Source organism: Maylandia zebra, linkage group LG2 (assembly GCF_041146795.1).
Source record: "Maylandia zebra isolate NMK-2024a linkage group LG2, Mzebra_GT3a, whole genome shotgun sequence".
NCBI lineage: Eukaryota > Metazoa > Chordata > Actinopteri > Cichliformes > Cichlidae > Maylandia > Maylandia zebra.
The window spans coordinates 17,046,683-17,067,106 of record NC_135168.1 but is presented as its reverse complement, the minus strand read 5'-3'; the positions used below and the strand labels follow the sequence as shown (position 1 = coordinate 17,067,106).

The window sequence follows — 20,424 nt, the reverse complement described above, 5'->3', positions numbered from 1 at the left end:
TACTCGATAATTATGTAGATAACATTGTGGCTTATCAATAGTTGTCTGTACCACATCTTCTACCAACAAGCATTTTCTGTAGAGGGTGAGGCTGATGGGAGACCAAACTTGATGTTCAGGAGAGAAAGAAAGAAAAATAGCTGGCTGTGCTGCTACCATCCCCCATCTCGTAGGCATGGCAGCAGCCTCGCACACATGCGCCTGCACACATTCACACACAAACACACACACACAGTTGCTCCTCGACACACACACACACACACACACACACACACACACACACACACACACACACACACACACACACACACACACACACACACAAATACACATGCATACAAAGCACACATACATAAATGCATGCACACAGATACACGCACAGCCCATCTCTCTCTGCTACCTGATGTGAGGCAGAGAGAATATTCCAGAAACCAAACACAATGAATGTTCCTCTACTATTCATACAAAACAGAAAATCTCACTGCAACGGTCCTAATTCAGATTAAACCCATACGTGCATTTAAAAGCTGCTCTCGACACTCTTAAGAATCAAATTTAAAGTGGGAGAGAATAAAATATTAGGGTAGAGGAGAAAAAGTTTATGGTATAGCTCCAGTGCTGGATAAATAAAGTGTTTTAAGAGGCAGCATTTGAAGGAGAAGAGCAGCTGTGATGATCTGTAGCGTTCCTGCTGACCTTCCTGCACCTTCATAATACAACACTCAGAGCGGCTCAGGGCTGATTCGCTTCAGCTGTACAAGGTTATTTCTTGGAAATTTGATGAGATTTTTAATTTCAAAGATGTTTTAAGCATTTGAACATTAATTCATGCAGTTACAGTTCCTTTCAATGTCACAGGAAGATTGAAATGAAGTCCTGTGAGGGAGTTTAAGTAGGAAGGGTTTTGACAATTTGTTATAAGTATGGCCAGGTCTTCAAAAAGAGAAGTGGGTTGCCTTTGAACTCATAGCAATCCACTTGCCTGATTATTTATCATCAATATTATATACTAAATAATATTATATACTGATTATATACTAGATTTTAACTTGCCTTTAAGGTAATTTATAAATATGATGCAGCTTTCCATTTATATGTTTCTTAATGCGGATAAAAGTAGAGATAAAATACACCATAATTAGGTTTAAAGTAAGAAAATGGTTGTAAAGCAGGCATGTGATCATGACACGATGAAATCCAATACATGTGAATTTAAACTTTCAAATTAACGTACTTCAATTTTGTGTGGTCAAAGAGTTAAAAAAAAGTTAGTTGGACCTTTTTAAGAGGTTCCTACTAGCTGCCACACATATCAGCACTTAAACTACTTATAAAATTAACCCCTTACTGGTCTTGGCTGTTCTATTGTTGCTGGAGTGCTATTCCTAATGCAGTTTTTATTAGTTGTAACTTCTAAAGTATTGAAAAGGCTGTCAATTATTTCTAGTTCTGCTACCTCTGCTATTGCTACTCATGCAAAGCACTGTATACTTGTTTGTTATTATACAGCCATTATGTGCTGTATATTTCTAGAACTGCAGCCTCTGTTGGTAGGAACAAAAACACATCATGAATTCATTAGGATATCAGAAAAAACTGTATTCACTTGTGCTTCAGAGAAACTTGCACAGCCAATGCAGAAATCTCTGTATTACTGAGCTCATTTAATGCAGATCATGGGGGTGAGGAGTTGGGGGGTATGATAGGGCTGGTCTATAACAGGGCTATCTACTGATGTAGCCTGTATTATTTAATTTGACTGCATCAAAATATGACATAAAAATACTAAGACACTAAGAAAGACATATCTGTCCTTTTACTCCACTAAATTTGTTGTAAAATATGATTCCTTCCTTCACAAGAAACTTTCCAGTTGTAGATAAGTATATATGGAGTGGACAACAATAAGAAATCTGTTGCAAGAAGGTATCATATCCTTCATGACTTCAAATGAATGTTGGAGATATCATATAGACAAATATATACATAAATATAATTGTATGATCATTTTAAATATAAAGAGTAAGTGGCTAAACAAGATGTAAAAAGTCAGAATAAACTGCAGACTGCTCCTGAGCTGGCTGTGTCCTCATCGCCGTCTGTTAGAGAGGTAAAAGTCTGCTGTGGTTTACTGTCATCATCCTCCAGACTTTTTAACTAACAGCCAACTGGACACAAACATCACAGTTCACTGCTTAATTTATCCCCAGTGTTTACCTTGCCAGACTCTGCCAGTGTCCTTGTATCATCTGCAATCCCCACAATGCCTTTTTTTTTCCAGGCTTTGTGTAATCGGCATCATCCCAATGACGATCAATAGCGCTTCAAAATTACAGCGCTGGACTGGGTGCTATCTCCAGTCCTGCTGATTATTGGACTTTGCATAGTGTTGAGTCGGTTTTTCTGGGCTCTGGTCTTACCAGCAGCCAGGTATAACATGGGAATGGATATCTGTTTGAATAAAAGCCCAAAGCTTCTGGCAGCTCCAGTCCAAATCAATGTTCAGGCCAGGGCACCAGATACATTCGTTTCCCTTCAGAAAGGAGCCATTCTTTCTTATCTCTCAAGTTTTCCTGACTTCGATCCTCACACATAGCCCCCCCCGCAAAAAAAATAAAAAATAAATCAGCTCGAAAAATGCGTAGAACCAGGAGTCTGACTCTTTTTTTTTTTTTTTTACAAGATTGTGGGAGGTAAGGGGGCTTGGGGGAAAGGTTGGAGAGGGGTGTTCCCTAATGAGCTTTAAAGAAAGGGTGCAGCCACGTTAAAATGAGAGGAAACAGACCTCCCACCAAAAATGAATACCAGAAAGATGCAAATGCACTCAGCAGTGAATTTATTATTCTGAATATGTTCGGAAACAAAAGGCTCTGGAAAACAGAGGGAGTGAAAGTGAACTGCTTCCCTCTGCTCTTCACTGCCTAAAAAATAATAATAATAAAAAAATAACAGAGTGGAAAGGGAGAGGATGGGAGAGAGAGAGAAAGATGGAAAGGGAGGGGTATGAAAAAACAGGCAGAGAGAGGGGGAGAGAGAGAGAGAGAGGAAAAATCCTGGGCCCTGTTTCTTCTATTTTTTTAAGCAGTGGCATCCTGTGTTCTTGGATGTGTCGTTGCCATGGCAACTGTAACTTGGTGACCTCGTTATTTCTACCTAATCCCGCTCTGAAATTATGGTTGCTCCACCCTTTTGCCTGGCTGCCCTGATAACATAATCATTGCAAATGAGGCAGGGGAATGAAGAAGAAGAAGAAGAAGTAGAAGAAGGAAGAGAAGAAGAAGAAGAAACATATATGGCAGAGCTTTTTTTCCTTCAAACCAGATAACCAATAACTGTAATCACATACATTCACCAAAATACACGCACTGCTGCTCTTAGTGTTCTGCAGTCCTTTGCAACAGCTGTTGATGGGGTTGAGTAATTAAAATATGCACTTAGCAATAATCGGCATTGAGTGGTTGATAAACTGTATTGATTTCAGATCAGACAGGAGTTTATTACAGTGGAAACTGTGCCAAGTTAACAATAAAGCTGCCAGTTGCAAAGTTTAGAAATTCTCAAACTGAAGACCAGACGAAACTAAATCTACTGTACAACACACACACACAAACACACAGATACATGCACACAGCAGCATATAAACACCTGAATTATTGATTTCAGTGTTTGATTAGATTTACTTATTGGATGGGGCAGAAGAGGCACTCTGAAAAATTGATGGATTTTTAGAGATAAACATGCAAACTAATAAGAAATCCACAGTCATGCCTATTCAATAATTCACCAAATTTACATATTATTATTGGCATATCTCATTACTCCAGACCAAGACACACTTATATATTCCAAAATTTTATTAGTTGGGTATTCCGTTGCATAAATTAACATGAATAATGAAGCATGAGAGATACTTTAAAGTCATAATTCAAAGAAATCCCTCATTTAGGAACATAAGAGAAAAAGGCTTTGTGTGGTCAAATAGGCCACACCATCTTTAGTAACTGAATTGTTTAGAAACCCTTACTATAGCTCTGATTAAAAATATACTCACTCAATATAATTTGACATGTTTTTTGTTTACATCTACAACATTATTCTTTAGCTAAAATACTTAAAATAAAACACTTTTATTCCCCCCAAAATCTGAATTTAGTTTCTTAATTTTACAATACTTTAATGTAATATTTTATAGGAGGGTATGACCAGTGTTGGGGAGTAACGGAATACATGCACCGCCGTTACGTATTTAAAATACAAAATATGAGGAACTGTATTCCGTTACAGTTACAGTTTAAAAAGGTGGTATTTAGAATACAGTTACATTGTTGAAATAAATGTATTACACGGTGGTATATCCCTGTTTCATATTGTCGTGGGTCAGGACTGTTTGGGTTTTGTTTGACATGTTCTGTTGTTCTGTTGTTCTGTTGTTCCGTTACGGTTGCCATGGTTATAGGGTGACCCCCACTGTGTGTTTCCTGGGTGAGAGAGCGCCTTTTTGTTGTTGTTGTTGTTGTGCTAAGCTAATTGGCAGAATGCTACAGGCATAGCCCTAAAGAATGTAGCCTCATAGGCAGTGTAGTCCGTGCTGCAGGTAGAATGGACTACCATACCCGTTATGTGTCTGTGAGCGAGGGAGGGAGAAAAAGGAGAGTGGAAAAGTACGAGCTGTCACCGAGCAGAAACGGGAGCTGGAAGCATGTAAATATAATAATAACCACTGCAGCCAAGAAGAGTGCCTGACCAGGCCAGTTGTAAGTAAGCTATTAAGACTCGACTGTACACCGTGTTCGTGTTTTCCTCCGAAAAAATAAGTTCCATTGGAGCAGCCTTTCAACGCCTCTCTCTGTCTCTCGCTAGCAAAGTTGACCCACACAACAAAGTAAAGCTATTTTTCGGCTACGAGCCCGACACGGAACCGACGTATTAGCCAGAGGTCCCTTTATTTACCGTATTTATTTATTAACCTTTATTTAACCTTTACTATGGGTCGGAGCCGCGAACCTTCAGTAATATTAATAAATCACATTCATGTAGTTGTAAACAGCATGATAATATATTAAGTAATCCAAAGTATTCAGAATACGTTAATCCCATTGAGTAACGTAACGGAATATGTTACAAAATACATTTTGGGGCATGTATTCTGTAATCTGTAGTGGAATACATTTTAAAAATAACCTTCCCAACACTGGGTATGACCTCATATGGGAGACCATATGCATATATGTTGGCTCCTTCATTGTTACATTTGGAGACATTCTGAGACAGACAACTTCATTTAGAGCTTCATCATCATCATCATCATCATCAATACATCAATAATTGACTTTGAATTAAGTTCAGCACCTAAACAACAATCGCAGTTTCTCACCTGGCCCATTGGGAAAATTAATTCCCCACCCCTGATCTATAGCGTTCTTTAACATGATAAAAAACAACATTTAAATTATATAATTTGCTTATGCACCTTGGATTGTTATTCCATTATACAACACACCAACCATCTATTAACAATCAAAAACGCACCAGTAATTTGTGGTTGGTGTATTGTTTTATTACCATAAGTCTGTCTAAGTTTTATTTTGAGTCAGTCTCATACATGCTATCTTGCTATCAAGATCTATTTTGCTTCATACACTATATTACCAACTGATGTATAATTAAACAGTCCCCTGCAAATGCATTTCCCTTTTCTGATTTAGCCTTCTAAGTATGAAGATAATAAGAATTATAATGTCAATGAGCAGGAACCTACTTATAACATTTATGTTAGTTTTGTTATTCTAAATACATAGTTTAAATGTTTACATGTACACTGTATTACTTCGCAACTAATATCAATACCAGAAATCCTATATAACTATATAACGTAGTCTTTTACATATCAATATATTTTTTATTAATGTTTAATAAAGTTACACTGTAATGAAAAAAGTACAAGAATGTGTTATTATGTTTATATTATACATACATACAAATTATTAAAGGAATTTCTTCCTTAATAGCATTACAGGGATAATTCCGACTTTCTCTTTGACTTGTTAGATGTCACATGCAAATACATGATGGCAGCTGTTTAAATATGGTAAACAAAACAAACAAAACAAAACTCAGTGGAACTATTATTTTCTAGTCTAAAGTTTGTTTGTTTTTTACAGTCATTGTTGCAGTGAAAAATAACAATCATGTCTGAATTGCAGGCTCAGAGTACATTGCAGTAGCTTGCATCACAGTCAGGTCATGCACCACTAATTTTTTGTAGACTGTAACTGTGTGTTACATATCAGATGATGGCATTTTAACTAAATTTCATCCCCTCTCCTCGTTTGAGAAGATGGCAAATGAAAAAATATGTTGTTGTTGCAAATAAATAAAAGATTTTATTGTGTATATGTTGACATGTAATTATCTAGTCACATACAGTATAACGTTGACTCTAAATGACCGTACACTTATATCTTCCAATAAATGGTATTAGAGCCCAGATCAAACTTTTTATATTTTGTAAGCAGTGTTGGGAAGGGTACTTTTAAAATGTATTCCACTACAGATTACAGAATACATGCCCCAAAATGTATTGTGTAACGTATTCCGTTACGTTACTCAATGAGAGTAACGTATTCTGAATACTTTGCATTACTTAATATATTATCATGCTGTTTACAACTACATGAATGTACTATTGCTGTGTGATTTATTACTATTACTGAAGGCTACTCGCCATACCAACTAGATTTTTAAATCTTAATATAAAATGAGTAACAGTAGGGTGGACATTAGGTAAGGCTGCACTTTTTGCAGCGATCTCATATAGAAAACTATTCCGCACGTATAAAAAACAGGTCTGCGGCTCCAAACTGTAGTAAAGGGACCTCTGGCTAATACATTGGGTTCGTGTCGGGCTCGTAGCTGAAAACTAGCTTTACTTTATTGTCTGGGCCAACTTTGCTAGCGAGAGACAGAGAGAGGCGTTGAAAGGCTGCTCCAATGGAACTTATTGTTTAATAGCTTATTTACAACTGGGCTCGTCAGGCACTCTTTTTGGCTGCAGTGGTTATTATTATATTTACATGCTTCTCCCGTTTCTGGTTGGTCACAACTCGTACTTTTCCACTCTCCTTTTTCTCCCCCCCTCACACTCACAGACACATAACGGGTATGGTAGTCCATTCTCCCTGCAGCACGGACTACACTGCCCATGAGGCTACATTCTTTAGGCCTATGCCTGTAACACTCTGCCTATTGCCTTCATATTAAATAATTTTTTGAATAATAATTTTGAAAAATATTTCTTCATGTCATTATGCGGGCCGCAAATGGAGGTGACATGGGCTGAGATTGAGACACGGGCATTAGAGCCTCTTAATGCGTGTTTTGTTTGGGTTTCCACCAGCGTGGAATTACCAAATATAGAGAGGGCATAGCCTAACATATGAAACATGTACTCCATTTATTTAAACAATGTAACTGTATTCTAAATACCACCTTTTTAAATGGTAACTGTAACGGAATACAGTCACTCGTATTTTGTATTTTAAATACGTAACAGCGGTACATGTATTCTGTTACTCCCCAACGCTGTTTGTAAGTTTGATAACAATAATGATACAGCCTGGTAATGTTTTAAAATAAAGTTTGATATGTGTCTCTTCAACTCTGCAACTCTGACTAGAAATTAAAAAAAGCTGCACCAGGAACTTGGGACGTCCAAAACATTATAAAAGCATTAGGAAATAAATCGCTACAAATAGTAACTGTAACAAGCACATCTACTTTCTAGTGCTATTTGTTTATATTGGCTAATGTTAACAGAAAGTACCTTATGGATTATGGCTATATGGCTATATTTCCTTCTTTATCCACTTTTCTATTTACTAAAGCTCTGTTTAAAAATACACCCAATATATTTGACATGTTTTGTATTTACACAGTAATGCTACAGCCTTTTTTAAAGTATTTCTTAAAATATTAATTCCCCCAAAATTCTGTATATAGTTTCAGACCTGTTAGTGCCATCATTGTTACTTTTTAAGCCACTTAAAGACAATTTTACAGATATTTTCAAGCTAATGATTTAGGCTAATGTTGCGAGAAATTCAAATCAATTACACCACCATTGTAATCATCTTTAGTCATAACTAAAATTGAGACATCTTAAAATTGAGTTACAGCTAGAGGTGTAGTTTATTGTTCAGTAATTACTTGAAAATGTCACAGTTTCACACTGCAGATGTGTAATTATTTTGTCAACAAAGGTCTCACATTAGCTGTCACTTTTAAAAGGCACGCTTATTTGTTGTAAATCTGAGTAGGTGTCAGTGTTTTTAAATTTTAGAATTTAGAAAGACTTTACTTATATTAAGAAGAAAAGCCACATGCGGGAGACTTGGATATTTCTTGGCTGCTCACCTTCTAACAATCCCCCCCACCCCACTTCCATCCAAGATGTAAATGAGAAACAGATGTTCAGGAGGTTGGGGGGCATTGAGGAGAATGTGCTTTCATGAAGACCTTAGGCTTAGAAGAACCAGAAAATCCCAAACTTGGATAATTTTGGGCTGGCTTCTTTGCACTAGACGCCATCCAGGGAAGTCAATGGAGATAGAAACGGGTAAACTAACAGACAGGCATATGGACAGATGTGTACAGTAGACAGAGAGGGAAGTGTGCACATAATCCACCCTGAGAGAGAGGATCGCTCAACTCCCAAGAGGCTTATCTTGGTCAGATCCTGTTGCTTGTATGGAAACTCGGATTTCGGTCACATCGTCCAGTGTTTTAGTGCCACCTCCACCCCACCCCCTTCACTCATACTGACACACACACGCACCCTCCCACCCCCAATGACCTGGATTTGACTGGCTCCTGCCTGCAGTATCCGCCCACATTGACTTCAATGGGCCTACAGTGCTTACTGTTGGATGCTGTAACTGACAGGGAAATGGGTCTTTCACTTATATTGTTTTGTAACTTTTTTTTTTGTAACCGGATGAACAAAATAATTAGTAGCAGCTTTTGTAAAATAGAGCCTGCAAGTTGCAAAAGCAGTAATACCATTTGGAGTACCTCAAATCACCTAAGAAGTAATGGCAATCGCAATGGTAACAGGTAATTTAGTAGTAATAACACCATAGGCTAACAGTATGATGACAGTAATATTATGTGAGCTTCAGCTAAGTTGTACCAACAGCTGGTAGCAGTACCAGTGGAGAAGCCAAACCAGTTTGAAAGTTGAGGCCAGGTAGATACTATTACTTAGGGTAGGTATGGCATGAACCTGTGGCAAAGATGTTTTTAACAAATAACAAAAAACAAAGTTTAACTAGAAAAATTGGAGGCAGCATAGTAACATGGTGGTTAGAGCACAGTAACCTCTGCAAGATGGTCCTGTGTTCAAACCCACTGGTCTTTGTATGAGGACTTTGCATGTTCTCCCTGTGTCTCTAAGTACTCCAGCTTCCTTAAGCAGTCTGAAAACATCCATGTTATTTAATTGGTTATTCTGAAATTGGCTGCAGGTATGAATGTAGAATGAATGGTTGTATGTCTCTCTGTGTTAGTCCTGCGCACCCCGCCTCTTGACCAGTGACAGCTGGAATAGGCTTCAACCCAACCATGAGCCTGAACTGGATAAGCAAAAAAAAGGAAAAGGATGGCTAGAAAAAAATTGCAGTTGCTGGATGTAACCCCAGTTCAATGAGTAATGATGATAGGGTTTCATGGCAGTGAGAACTGTGGCCACCACTTGGATCTGCTCTGAGTATTGTTCATAGGAAAAAATAGTGTGAGCTAATAAGAACTGATCTGATGTGTTGCAAACACGTCCAGTCATTTTGTTGTGTCTCATGCTCCTTATCACTAGAATGGGTTTGCTGGGAAATTTAGTGAATTCATTTTCTTATATGTAATCTATGAACATGTATGCAGTTTTACAGCTGCTTTGCAAATGTATAATGGGTTAAGTTTAGATTATTACATCAAAGTAGTTTGTAACTTTCCTTCACCTCCAACCAGTCGTGCCAGATGGCTGCCTTTCCCAGAGCCTGGTTCTGCTGGAGATTTCCCTTCCCAGTGCTGCCTAGTGCTTGCTCATAAGGGATCATCTGATTGTTTGGGATTTTCTCTCTAATACTGTGGGGTCTTTACCTTACAGTATGAAGCACCCTGAGGCAGCTGCTGTTGTTTATTTGGCAGTACATAATTAAAACGGAATTGAATTGAATACATTTATACGATTTCGATGCCAAACTTATTTAAACTTTAAATTATTTTAGAGATCTGTTCTGATCCCAAATCACAAAAATAGTTCTTATTGAAAGTCGAAATCTTATTAATAATGGTCTCAACAGCAGTACCCAAGTGGTTTTAGCTATTACCTACCCATACCTGACATTGAGTGTATGCATAATTTTGCAGATAATGGTTTCAGCACTAACATCATAATGTTTTTTCTTTTTCTATTTGGCACATCTGTATTATTTTATTATTGAACATAAGCATAAATAACCTCTTTAACTTGGATTGTGTCTGTAGTAGGATGGAGGGATTACTTGTTGAACTCAGGAAAAATTATTTTAAACTGCCATTTAACTCTTTGTACACATGTATCATTTCCCATAGGATCATGTCACAGTTTTTCATGTACACTGAAAAAAGTGATATTGTCTCCTTTTAAATATAGCATATTATATTTTGGTATATCTTTTCAATTCAAATGAGTAATTCCTGTCTACATATATAATTCGAGTAACTCTAGAATACATTCCCTGCGTTTTAATCCAATTAATTTTAGTTAATTAAATGTAGCTCAAAATGCTTAAGTATGTTTTTCATAGCCTCCTGCTGGGCCATTTTGCGCATGCGTTAGGACAGGCCACCATTTTGCGCGCGGACTGAAGAAGCGGACTCTTTGTGTGCTGCAAGCGGGCTCAAGTTAATTGCACAACTTCATATAAAGGTGGTCTAGCTTCGGTAAGTAAACCTTTTACGGTCGTTTTTGTTTTATTTTTTTACCTCAGTCAAAGCATGTTGACTCTTTAAGACGTGTGCACATGGAGAAAGAAGTCTAAGTAGTTGTACACCTCTGAACTTTGTCATGAATTTGACTTAAGCTAGCTATGTGCTCTATTAGCTACTGCTCTATTAAAAGAGTAATTGTATTGATGCGTTAAAATGTCATATGTTTTTAGCTTAGTTCTTGTGGCACACTTTGTACTAACAAATTATGGAACGAGGCAATTTCTCTGTAGTTAGCTGTAAAGTTCACTGTACAGTCGCCTGCAGTTTTAAGTGGAGAAATCGTCCCTCCCGCCACAACATTGGCACTAAGGAATAGTCGGGCGGGGGAGGGGGCTTCTGAACGCACCTGCACAGTCAGGGGTGCAGTAGGAAATAAGTAGGATTGGCGTTGCACAACGTCTTTTGTGCAGAAAAAAATAATGGTTGTAAACTGTGGAGGAGAATAACTCAGTGGTTGCCAAAAATGTGAGATCAAAAGGCACTGAGAGTGATGTTTGTCAGAACTGAAATTAACTCAGAAAAGAAGTTGCTTCACTTGATAGAGCTGTTGAGTGCAAGACCTGTCAGCGGTCTGGTTTAGCATTTAAAGCCTCGCTACGTGCTTCCAAACCGCTGCATTTAATCTCAGAGAAAACTAACACAGAGAAGTAAAGCAAGTGTGTAAGTTCATCTCTTTATGTTTGCATAGTATTTCCATGTTTAGCTTAACAACCGATGTATGGAGCCACAGCTGGACTGGCTGTCGGAGTTTTGTATTGAGGGGGAAAGGAAGCGATTTGTTTTATACTTCAGCTAGAATGAAAAAAGACACAAAGCTGGAGTTATTCGGTGTCTTCATGCTGAACAGCTAAAACTTCTTCCCTCATTCTCCCCCCTCCCTCTCCTGTTGCTACTTCAATCATGAAACTGATCGATTATCAGGTGATCGGCTTTTCTGTCGCTAGTCTCTCTCATTTGTTAGTCACCCAGTTTGCGCTAGAAAGAGGAAAACGGCAGATAAACAACAGCAGCACGTTTAAGCTTGATAAGCTGTTGCTAGAATTTTTTTAATATTACTTCTAGTATCCGCTTATGTTTTCTGGAGCCACAGCCGTAATAGCTGCTGGTCATGATAGTTTGGATATGTGGTGAGAAGGAAACATGAAGGTGAAACCAGGAGAAGTTTTTACTGAATCATTAGAGCTGAACAGGTAATGAAGAAACAGGTTTACATTTTAGGTCACATGAATGAGTTGAAGGGAAGTTATGAACTGTTTCTGAGAGACAAATAACACCAGGATCCTTTTTTAGGTAGCTGACAGCTGGTAACTGTGCAGGGGCGGATCTAGCAAAGTTTTGCCAGGGGCCAGGTAGGGCATTAACAGGGAAAGGGAGACACAAAGACATAATTTTCTTTCTTATTCTCATTTAAAATGTCTAGCTTTTAATAAATAATTATTCTAAATCTTACTACCAAAGTGGTGATCTGGTTAAATGTATAGAGATCCATTATTGTATGTAGTAAATATTAAGTCTAATATATGCCCTAGTAATAGTAGTACATATAGCACTTTTTCCTTTGGGAAGGTACGCTGTCTGCGCTGTCTGCAACTGTATTGAAGAAAAATGTTGAATCAAATTATTATAGAAAAATAATTGATTTCTGTGCATTAAAGTAGATTACGTCAATTAAGCATTATCAGGCGGAGGGTGCGGGGTGGTTTCCTAATATTTTTGCTGGGAGTTGGCAGTCCTATTAGTTAGTTTAATATTTCTATGTACTGTTTAGAATACCTGAATAAGGAGGATGGTGTAAGTTTTTTAGGTTGATCAGTATTGCTGAAGTATAAAATATTTTGGGTGCAGTGTATTTTTTGCATACAGGTATAACAGAATAGCTTTAATGTTTTGTTTTTAAAACTGAGTATGAACTTATACAAAATGCAGCAAAATATTTATAAAAACAGTTTTATTTATTATAAAATACACTATATCGGATTCATATCGGCATCGGCAGATAATCAAATTTATGATATCGGTATCGGACATAAAAAAGTGGTATCGTGCCATCTGTAGTTTGCACAGAGGCACAAGTAAGATTTGTTTTGTTACAAGGGAGTATCATGAAGTAATGCACTAATGGCTTGGAAACAGTAATTGTTTGTCTTTCTAAAGTTTTTTTTTTTTTTTTATTTGTCTTCCTTTTCTGGCAGATTTTCTTCCCCTTATGTGTTACTGTTTATTCAAGAAGATGGTGTTATTTTGGTAAGTACATGCAAATTCCTTACATATTTATCACAACAGTATTTGTCACAGTATTGCAGGGACAAGTTTATCTATCTCATCTTAAGGGTTCTTGTGATTATTAATATTGATATTAATTAATATCAATTAATATATATGATTAAACTTCTTTTATCCAGGACAAAAGAAAAAAAAACTTGCGAAAGTGAAATGAAAAACAGGAATTTAGTTCTTGTGAGTTAAGAGGATGCAGAGCATAGGGTTAGATGGAGGTGGATCATTCACTGTGGTGATCCCTGAAGGAAACAGCCAAGAGAAAAAGGATCAGATTGCAAAAAAAAATGTGGTTTGTTTGCATACATGAGTCTTTACGGTACCCACAGGACTCCTGAAGTATAAGTACTCTGAAGTTTGCAGAGCAATTTCAGAGATGTTTGGGGCTTACATGGCAAGCATGTTTTTAGTTGCACATCTAAATTTTCTCTGCTCTCTGTTGCTGATGGCAGAGTTCTGCCCCGCTGACCTCACAGGTGAGACACTCCCACCAGTGGACAAAGAGCACAGGAAAATGTGTTGCCAACCACCTGAAACAGACAAATATCTGCTTTTTAAAACCCTTTAAACCCGTTAAATGGACTGATGCCATTCATTTCTTCTTTGATTAACAGTAGTAACATCCTTCATGCACTGTATACTAACCCATATGATAATCATGCTTTATGAAGTGATGGCAATTGCATTGTAGCATTTAATGAAGAAATAACATCAAGAGAATGCTGTTATGTAAATTACCAATGACTGGTGCTCTTGTGAATAGGAGTGAAACTCTTGTACAACCATCATTTGTTCTGTGTTATGTTTCGATTGAACATTTTAACTTTCAATAATGAATGTTTCACGTGTGGTACATTTGAGTAGCTTGAAGAGCAACTTTGTAATTATTCAGTTATAGCTGCTGCCCTGCGTATAATCAGTGTTAACTCAACTGGATTAAAAAAAAACAAAAAACATTCATGATTACCACACTGCAGCACACTGGTAACACTTTAAAGACTATTAATTGTTTTGAAGCGAGTATGTTAGGTCAGAAAATATGTAAAACATTCAGAATCTTCAAGAAAGGACTAGAATGGAAAGACAGTGGTCAATAAGCAGTAAGGAAAACACAAGTTTAATTTTAAGTCTAATTACCTTATTAAAATGCAATTTCTAAATATGGATCGCAGAACAGCAAGTCTGAAACTGGTTAGTTTGTGGATGCATCAGTTTCTAATTGTGATACATTATACTGCTGGTAGTGTTTTATTCTTTTATGTAAGGAGTTTTTTTTTTTTCTTTTTTAGAGGAAGAGAAACATTGGTTAACATTTCTCTTGTCTGTTGTTTCTGTTTTGTTTGAATACAGCTTTTTAAAGCTACTAGTTCATAGGCAAAAGTTTTGTAATTTGTATTATACAAATTGCAGCAATTTCCCTTAGAGATGTGGATTCTTATTCTGTTTGCAACAAATTTTGCATTAATAAATGATGTGAAAGAATGTTGTAGTTTTCATTATTGATGTTTTTAAAAACTACAAATCAGGGTAAGCAATATTTTTTAAGTAAACTTAACTTAATTGAAATAGAGAGAAATTAACAATTTGATTGATTTGAATATAAGTTTGGGACATAAGTGTAAAGGAAACAAATTATTCTGGTACATTTAACACGACCTTAGTTGGACTTACTAATAATATTTGACTAAGACGTATCCACAACAGTTAAGTTAAAGTAGCTTAAAAATATATGTTGGTTTTACTCGCTTAAATTAAATTCAGTGTACTTAAAAAATATTTCTGGATTCAAACAAATTTATTTCGTGCAACCACTTGTCATAAAAAAATTGAGTAAATTGAACAAAACATTTTTTTCAGTGTAGTGTTCTAAAGACCTGTGGTGATCCTTTTTTCTTTTTTTTTTTTTTGGAAAACAAATGCTCCACTTGCTTTCTAACAGTGTCAGAGCTGTTAGGAACAAGAACCTATCAGGTATTCCTGGTCCCAGAAGTGACAGCTGTGATTAGATGGATCATATGTAATGCCAGGCCTCTTTAGCTTCACCCCATCATTGCTGCAGGCCTAATAATGAGGTTATTGCCTGTAATGGTAGCCTGCCTTTGTCCCCTCTGTTTGTTATCACTTTAGCTGTGTCTGGCCAGGGGCATTTACATTTTGGGTGTTATCCAAAGACACTCCAACAAAGTGCAACAGTACAAGAAACCTCCATTACTAGATTATCAACAATGCAAGCAACCAACAACTCAGAATACAGAAGGTCCCAGCATCAGTAGCTCAAATGTGTGACAAAGGAAACCTTGTTTGGCAATAACAGCTGCAGAAGAAAACAGAGAGCTGGTGTTAGCTCAGATACCCCGAGGCCCTGATTCTCAGACTCTGGACCTGCTCCTCCTTCATCTCCCCGAGTAACACATGGGGTCAAAGTGTTAGAGGGGAGGGGATGTGTGTACTAGAGAACATATGTACCAAATGGTTCATTCATTCACGGGTTTGACCTTTTCTTTTTTTTTTTTTATTAATTATGTGTCAGTTTTAATTAAGAGTGCAGGGTGACATGTTCATGTTGTCTGATTTACTGGCAATAATAAAAATAAAGCTATTTAAATTAGATGCATATATAATAGATAATTAGTGTGGGGCTGATGTTTAGTATGAATATTGTCAAAACAACCAATGGGGGTAACTCAACACCCACCACTGATGGCGGTCATGAAAGCAAGCAGAGAAGGCAGAATAGGCAGCGCAGGCAATAAATGCTTAAAAATGCTTGAAATGTCACGAGGTAATATGAATTCAAATGTAACTAAACTCTACTGAAAAAGCGACTCAGTCTTATAGAAATGTAACTGTTATTAAGAACATTGGTGGTGTTAACTCATTGTGAAGCACTAGTTTAGGCCATATAGTGTCCAGTTTTTAAACAATTAACCAATAATCAAATCTTTCCTTTCTTTCTATTGTTGTACAATGATGTACAAACTGTAACGCCATCTGAGGAAAAGTCATTGTTTTTGGATATATGTATGTATATATATATATATATATATATATATATATATATATATATGTATATATATATATATATATATATATATATATATATATACATACATATATATATATATATATATAACTGGCTGCACTCCACGAGCATCTGGCAGCACAAATGAACCAGCTGCTAGTTGACGAGAGACACCCGGAATGGCTAACCAAAGGCCGGACAGTCCTGATCCCCAAGAAGGGACCGGTCCCATCCAACTACCGACCAATAACCTGCCTCAGTACTACATGGAAGCTCCTGTCAGGCATCATATCGGCTAAGATGAACAGGCACATGGGTCAATACATGAGCGGGGCACAGAAAGGGATTGGCAAGAATACCAGAGGCGCAAAACACCAGCTACTGGTAGACAGAACAGTCAGCCGGGACTGCAAGACCAGACTGACCAACCTGTGCACTGCCTGGATTGATTACAAGAAGGCCTATGACTCATTGCCCCACAGCTGGATACTGGAATGCCTAGAATTGTACAAGATCAACAGGACCCTAAGAGCCTTCATCAGGAACTCAATGGGGATGTGGCGTACAAAACTAGAGGCCAACTCCAAGCCCATAACACAAGTCACAATCAAGTGCGGGATCTACCAAGGAGATGCTCTGTCCCCACTGCTGTTCTGCATAGGCCCGAACCCGCCTCAGTGAGATCATTAACAAGACTGGCTACGGATACCGACTACGGAATGGAGCAGTTGTCAGCCACCTCCTGTACATGGATGACATCAAGCTGTATGCCAAGAGTGAACGAGACATCGATTCACTGATCCACACTACCAGGATATACAGCAATGACATTGGAATGTCATTCGGGCTGGAGAAGTGTAGTTGGATGATAACAAAGAGAGGGAAGGTAGTCAGAACTGAGGGGATCAAGCTACCAGAAGGCAACATTGCAGACATAGAGGACAGTTACAAGTACCTGGGGATCCCGCAGGCGAATGGGAACCATGAAGAGGCCGCTAGGAAAGCTGCAACCACCAAGTACCTGCAGAGGGTCAGGCAAGTCCTGAGGAGTCAGCTGAACGGTAAGAACAAGATCCGGGCCATCAACACGTACGCCCTGCCCGTGATCAGGTACCCAGCTGGTATAATAAGTTGGCCAAAGGAGGAGATAGAAGCCACTGAGATAAAGACAAGAAAGCTCCTTACCATGCATGGAGGGTTTCACCCCAAGTCCAGCACCCTGAGGCTGTACGCTAAGTGGAAGGAAGGGGGCCGGGGACTGGTGAGTGTCAGCACCACAGTCCAGGATGAGACAAGGAACATCCAAGAATACATTGGGAAGATGGCCCCAACTGACCGAGTGCTCAGTGAATACCTCAGGCAGCAGAAACCCAAGAAAGAGGAGGGAGACGAGGAACCATCATGGAAGGACAGGCCCCTGCACGGTATGATAGAGGAGGTGGCTAATATCCAGAAATCCTACCAGTGGCTGGACAAAGCTGGACTGAAAGACAGCACAGAGGCACTAATCATGGCAGTACAGTACAAGATCCATTGAGGCTGGGGTCTATCACACCAGGCAAGACCCCAGGTGCAGGCTGTGTAAAGATGCCCCTGAGACAATCCAGCACATAACAGCAGGGTGCAAGATGCTAGCAGGCAGGGCATACATGGAACGCCATAACCAAGTGGCCGGCATAGTGTACAGAAACATCTGTGCTGAATATTGCCTGGAAGTTCCAAGGTCAAAATGGGAGACGCCCACAAGGGTGGTGGAGAATGACCGAGCTAAGATCCTGTGGGACTTCCAGATACAGACGGACAAAATGGTGGTGGCTAACCAACCGGACATAGTGGTGGTAGACAAACAGAAGAAGACGGCCGTAGTGATCGACGCAGCGGTTCCGAATGACAGCAACATCAGGAAGAAGGAACACGAGAAGCTGGAGAAATACCAAGGGCTCAGAGAAGAGCTCGAGAGGATGTGGAGGGTGAAGGTAACGGTGGTCCCCGTGGTAATCGGAGCACTAGGTGCGGTGACTCCCAAGCTAGGCGAGTGGCTCCAGCAGATCCCGGGAATAACATCTGAGATCTCTGTCCAGAAGAGCGCAGTCCTGGGAAGATAATGCGCAGGACCCTCAAGTTCCCAGGCCTCTGGTAGAGGACCCGAGCTTGAAGGATAAACCACCTGCAGGGGCAAGCTGGGTGTTTTTTATATATAGGAAATAGTCCACACTTTATTAGGTACACCTGCTTACAACCACATGTAAGCAACTCAGTGCATTTAGACACATAGGCTACGTTCACACTGCAGGTCTTAATGCTCAATTCCGATTTTTTGATCAAATCCGATTTTTTTTGTCTGCGTGTTCACACTACAAATAAAATGCGACAGCAAAGGCGCTCTAGTGTGAACGCTCAAAGCGGCCTGCATGCGCAAAAGAAGACTTCACACACAACGCGCTCTGTTTAGACCCAGAGCAAACAGTATTGTTTGACAGATGGCCCTTAATATAAAGACTTCGGACTTCACGTTTCCCAATTTTTGCTTTGAGTTATTTTGTTATTTACATAATAATGTAGATAACCTAATAATGATCCTTATTGCTGTTTTAGAGAGGAGCGGTGCTTCAAAGGATAGTTGCAGATTTCTGTCAGAATCTGCAGATTATACAGTACAAATAAAATGTTCACGTTTCTCCAACGTTGTCTTCCCAACAGTTTCACTGACATCTACACGGGATGGCCAGGAAGCGTTCGCGATGTCTTATCGGGCGCTGATAATTGGCTTCTGTCTTGTGTTGGTGACGTAAAAGACGGATTTAATGCGACATGACCGTTCAAACAGCAGTCGCTTTCTAAAACATCGGATATGTATCGGATTCAGTACCACATACGAAAGTGACCCAGATCGGATTTGAAAATATCGGATTTGCGCCGTTCACACTGTCATAGCATGATCGGATATGGGTCGCATAGGGTCAGAAAAATCGGATTTGATGCGCTTTCGCCTGCAGTGTGAACGTAGCCATAGACACAGTCATGAGGACCTGCTAAAGTTCAAACTAAGCATCAAAGAAGAAGGGTAATTTTAGTGACAATGAATATGAGGCATGTTCTTGGTCTCAGTATTTCAGATTTTCTGTATTTCTGAATATATATTTAGGATTTATAGAGAATGGACTGAAAAAGAAAGAAAAAAATCCAGCCAGCAGCTCTCTGGTTGGAAATGCCTTGTTGACACGGGGTATGAGAACAAAGGCTAGACTGCTTTTAGCTGATAGGAAGGCAACAGTAATTTAAATAGCCACTCATTACAACCAAGGTGTGCAGAAGAGCACCTCTGAGTGCACAACTAGCCAAACCTTAAAGTGGATTGGCTACAGCAGTAGAACGCCATATCAGGTACCACTCCTGTCAGCTAGGACAGTAAAAAGTGGTCAGACAGGCTCACCAAAATTGCACAACAGAAGATGGAAAAATGTTGCCAGGTCTGACGAGACTTGATAGCTGCTGTGACATTTGGATGATAAGGTCTGAATTTGCTGTAAATAACATGAAAGCACAGACCAATTCAGCACCAGTGGTGCTGGCTGTTGGGGGAGTTTGTTTTTTTTTTTTTTTGGCCCAACTGAGCATTGTTTAGAAGCCACAGACTACCTGAGGGTTGTCGCTGAACATGCCCACCCATTTATGACCAGCAACATAAATATACTGAGCGTCTGATGCCAGTTACCAGCAGGATAACGCATCATGTCACAAAGCCCAAATAATCCCAAAGTGGTTTCTTGAATGTAACAGTGAGTTCGCTGTACTTAAATGATCTCCAGTCCAACCTCCAATCCAACAGAGAACCTTTGGGATGTGGTGGAACGGGAGATTCAGTTCATGGATGTGCAGCCAAAAAAACCTGCAGCAACGTTGTGATGTGATCATATCAGTATGAACCAAAATCCCAAAATAATACTTCTAGTACCTTGTAGAATCTATGACATGAATATTAAAGTTAGTTCTTGAAGAATTAAAGGAGGGTCCACCCTGGTACTACCAAGGTATAGGCTATCTAATAAAATGAGCAGTAAGTATACTTAAGCTGAACACTGCATACTGAATAAATTTTAGCT

At 38.8% G+C, this 20,424-nt stretch overlaps 1 long non-coding RNA gene across 1 annotated transcript; it reads left to right on the top strand.

Moving 5' to 3' along the window:
- The first annotated feature begins 10,943 nt into the window (after positions 1-10,943).
- LOC143420940 (uncharacterized) lies at positions 10,944-14,004 on the top strand. Its single transcript, XR_013100690.1, has 3 exons — positions 10,944-10,974; positions 12,313-12,371; positions 13,215-14,004. It is a non-coding gene; the product is annotated as an uncharacterized LOC143420940 (long non-coding RNA).
- Positions 14,005-20,424: the final 6,420 nt, after the last annotated feature.